The 4141-nt window shown below is 58.1% G+C and overlaps 1 protein-coding gene across 2 annotated transcripts in view; it reads left to right on the top strand.

The window, feature by feature from the left end:
* Positions 1-1537: 1537 nt before the first annotated feature.
* Positions 1538-4141, top strand: part of NHSL3 (NHS like 3) — a 45018-nt gene continuing 42414 nt past the window's right edge. Inside the window, exon 1 of one of the 2 annotated variants that reach the window (XM_027109252.1) lies at positions 1538-3847. The gene's annotated coding sequence lies outside the window, so the exon portion shown is untranslated. The remainder of the gene's footprint in view (positions 3848-4141) is intronic. The other variant, XM_027109254.1, reaches the window with a different exon arrangement.

Below are 4141 nucleotides of genomic sequence, written 5' to 3'. Positions count from 1 at the left end.
AGACCGGGAACAGTGAGGAGAGGCAGGTTCCACAGGCGGGCAGGCAGGAGACAGGCCAGGCCTGGAACCCAGTCTTCCCAGTTCCCAGCACCAGCATCCCCTCCCCAGTCAGCTCCGGGCACTGGAGTCCTGGTTTCAAGTCCCATTCATCATCTGACCCCTCTCTGGGCCTCACTTTTCCCATCAGAGGAACCAGGGCAGAGACCTGGTGGGGACCGTGGCCGGCACTCCTGCTTCTTTAAGCCTTTATCGGAGGAGGGTGTGGCCGGCTGCAGGTGAGCAGAGTTGCCACATCATCAGGGTGAGCCCCGCCCCATTCCCTCCCCCAGCTCCAGAGGGAGCCCCAAAGGACGGTGGGAAGTGGGTGGAGAGAGAGCGCTGAGCCTAGCTGGCTGGAAGGGGGTGAGGTTGGCCGCACGGGTGAGTAGGGGAGACGGCGTGTGCATGTACCTGACCGTGCTGTACCTGACGGAATGTCTGTGAATGCTTCAGATCATACAGGAGTGTGTACACAACGTGTGTGGCTTTGACTGTGAGCATGTACTCAAGTGTGCAGGATTGTGTGCAAGAATGTATGAGTGTCCCTGAGTGTGTCTTTGTGTGCCCGTGTCTGCGCGAATAGCTCTGGGTTTGCCCTTTTGTCTGTGTGGATGTTGTGGACAGGAGCTCGTGTGAATATGTCTGAAGGTGTGGATATACTTGAAGGTAAAAACGTGTGTGGATGAGTTTGTGAGTGTCTCTGAGTGTGTCTTTGTGTCTGGGGGTGACTCTGTGAATGTCCTGAGTGTACAGGAGTATGAGAATGTTTCCAGGGTGCCTTCGTGTGACCACGTGGACAAGGGTGTGTGTGACTCCGTGTGTCGCTAGCAGAGTCCTCTCAGATTAGGTCTGAACCTTTGTGAGTCCACATTGAGCAGCCTCCTCCCACTGACCCCTGACCCTTCAGAAAAGCCCAGCCTCTGTGCCTCACTCCTTCATGGTGACTCACCTCCCTGCCACCCCTGCTCCCCACCCATCAACCTCCTGCCTTGAAGGGCAGTCCCTCTCTTGTCCAGTTTCCCTTCTTCCCACCCAAAGCCTTCTGTGACCAGAAAAGGAACCCTAACGTTAGCTAAGCAGTTGTACCTCCACTTGACAAATGAAAATGTGGGCTCAAAGCACTGCAGTGACCTGCTGCAGGTCCCATAGAGGGCACATGAATTTGACCCCATGACTCCTACACCTCAGGGTAGGACCCCTGGCCTCCTCCAGACCCATCAATGGTCCCAGTCCAGGGCTCTGAGAAGGAGAAAGGGAACTGACATTCAGGGACCCCTAGCCACTTGCTTGGCTGTTCTCGTGTTGTCATTTCATTCACTCCAGTCTTTTGTTGTTGTTGTTTGTTTTGTTTTTGTTTTTTTCTGTGGTACGTGGGCCTCTCACTGCTGTGGCCTCTCCCGTTGCAGAGCACAGGCTCCGGACGCGCAGGCTCAGCAGCCATGGCTCACAGGCCCAGCCGCTCCGCGGCATGTGGGATCCTCCTGGACCGGGGCACGAACCCATGTCCCCTGCATCGGCAGGCGGACTCTCAACCACTGTGCCACCAGGGAAGCCCCTCATTCACTCCAGTCTTTCTCAGAGAGGTGAGGCAGCTTGCCCAGGTCACAGTCAGGGAGTAGCTGAGTCAGGATTTGAACCCAGGTCTCTCAAGCTCCGGAGCTCATACCTTTAGGGACAGTGTTGACGGGTGAGGGATCAGTCCGGGGCTGACTGGCCATTAGTCCCCGAGAGAAAAGCACAAAGGTGATGAGACATGAGTAGAAATGATGAAGGTGGCTTGAGATGGTTCCCATGTGGCATCACGCCCAGAGTCGAGATGACACAGTCTCACATGAGCCCTGGGGGCTGAGCCGGACGGACTTCCTGTTCTAACCCGAGTCTGGCTCCCTGTCTCGGGGCCCCCTCCCCTGGACGGAGCCCCTGGGTTGAGGGAAAACGTGACTAAGTGGGCCCGCTTGAGCAACCTCCCTGCTGGCTGGTCACAAGTGTTTGAAATTCCACTGCTCCTCTGACCTCTGTCCCCTGGAGGCTCCCCTTTTAGACCAGAAGCCCGGGTTCCAGCGGAGGCATCTGCAGCCACCTCGCAGACTGAGGGAGTCTGACTGCAGTGAGGGTCTCAGATTGATGGAAGTCCTGGATGCCCATCTGGAACAGGGATGGGAGCAGTGAGACAGGACAAGGGCCCAGAGGGAGTGTGGAGGGTGGACCCCTGGGGAGGCTGAAACGGGCTCTTCACCACAGCCTCATTTCACTCTCCCCAGCAGCTCCTGGGGTAGGCTTTACTCCCATATTTCTAAGGAGAAAACTGAGACTCTGAGAGGCAGATACCTGGTAAAACTGGACTCAAATCTCATCTTTGGAATTCAAGTCCAGGGCTCTTGTTACCATTTGTGGCTCCCTCTGGATCAGCTGGGAGGAGGCCAGAGAGGCAGGGATGGAGAGGCCGTGTCCCTTTGGTTCCTTTGGATGAGAAGGACCAGGGAAATGCTCACCCTGTGCTTCAGGAGACAGGGCTGAAGGAAGACAGGGGGAGGTGCCCCTCACCTGGGGCCTCACATGTCTCCACAGGTGTTCAGGAAGCAAACAGCTCCCCTGACCTGGAGTCTTGTCTTGGCCACAGCTGCAGGCTCCCAAGTCTGGCCCTGAGAGTCACAGAGGCTCAGTCCTCCTGGGCCTTCACTGCTGTCTTTCCTGCACGTCTTGCCTGCGAGACTCCTTGCTGGGCTTGGCTCCCGCGGCCTCATGATACTGCACCTGGCTCTCTCTGGGTCGCCCGCTTACTCCCTGAGAGAGGATCTGCTTCGTTCAGTGAATCTGACTCCTGGAGGGCAGTTTCCAGCCAGACCACTTCATGGGCCCCTGGCCAGCTGAGTGAGGGCCAGGCCCACCTCTGGTCCAGTTAGGGGCAGGGCAGTTGGGCCACTCGGTTCAGAGTATAGTGACCGAAGAAATCCTTAGAAAGGACTGTGGGTGAGCCAGGCATCTAGAGCATAAACTAATCCCTTGAGTCCAGACCCTGATTTCAACCGCTTCTATGAAGTCGGGGACAGTGCCTTGTCATCTCTTTGCTCCTAGTGCCCCACACAGGGCTGGCAGGGCTGAGTTGTGGCGACTGTGCTGAGGCACAAGTGAGTGAAGTCAACCGAGGAGCCTTGGGGCTCTGGCCAAGCCTGTGGCTGTGCAGTGGGGCCTGCGATTCCTGTGCCCTTGTCCAGGGCACTCAGGATCACCATCACCTCCAACCTCCCTGGACTTGGGTCTCCCTCCCATGGGTCTGCTTCTCTGTGTCCTGGAGACGCCTGGAACACCGGTGGCCACCCCTGCCACTCCAGACTCAGGGCTGTAAGCCACAGCCTCTCTGCCTGTAGATCTGACTCTGTGTCCCTGACCCTGGAGCTCACAGCCTTTCTCCCTTGCCCCCTCGCTGCCTGGGTGTCCTTCTGTTTCCGGCCTCCATGTGTGGCCCTGCCCGACCCTGGCCTGGCCTGAGGGGAGGGGTGGAGGGGATGGGAGGGTGTGCACAGTGCAGCTTTGTTCAGGGGATCGGGCTGGGACTGATGCCTGCTCTTCTGTTCCAGCGCCTGGCCTGAGTCTTGGCAAGCCAGAGGGGGAGCTGCCTCTCTGCAGCAGCAGCATCTCAACATCCGTGCCACTGGCAGAACGGGCCCAGAGCCACCATGGAAGCTGACCAAGAAGGCCCTTAGCTGGGCTCTCCTTCCAGGCTATTATTGATCCCTTTGCCTCTGGCTCCTCCATCTCACGACCTGGGCCCTGGGCCAGGACAAAGCCAAGGATGTGGCTGAAATGGGTATACCAGAGACTGGGTAGACGCAACACTGGCTGAGGGCTGCAGTTTGCAGTGGCTCATCCAGGAAACGAAGGTTTACCAACAAGCCTCCGTTAGGGAGATAAGGAATCAGTGAGCGGTTGGGGCTCAGTTGGGTGGATGGGGGGTCTCAGTGAAGGGATGGGGCTCAGTGAGGGGAATGGGGGCTCAGTGAGGGGCCTGGGGGCTCAGTGAGGGGATGGGGGCTCAGTGAGGGGGATGGGGGCTCAGTGAGGGGAATGGGGGCTCAGTGAGGGGCCTGGGGGCTCAGTGGGG

The sequence above is a fragment of the Aethalodelphis obliquidens genome, unplaced genomic scaffold, assembly GCF_003676395.1.
Source record: "Aethalodelphis obliquidens isolate GAN/ISIS:26980383/991018 unplaced genomic scaffold, ASM367639v1 scaffold9, whole genome shotgun sequence".
Lineage (NCBI taxonomy): Eukaryota > Metazoa > Chordata > Mammalia > Artiodactyla > Delphinidae > Aethalodelphis > Aethalodelphis obliquidens.
Note: the sequence above shows the minus strand (reverse complement) of the source record. Positions and strands in the feature narration are given on the sequence as shown.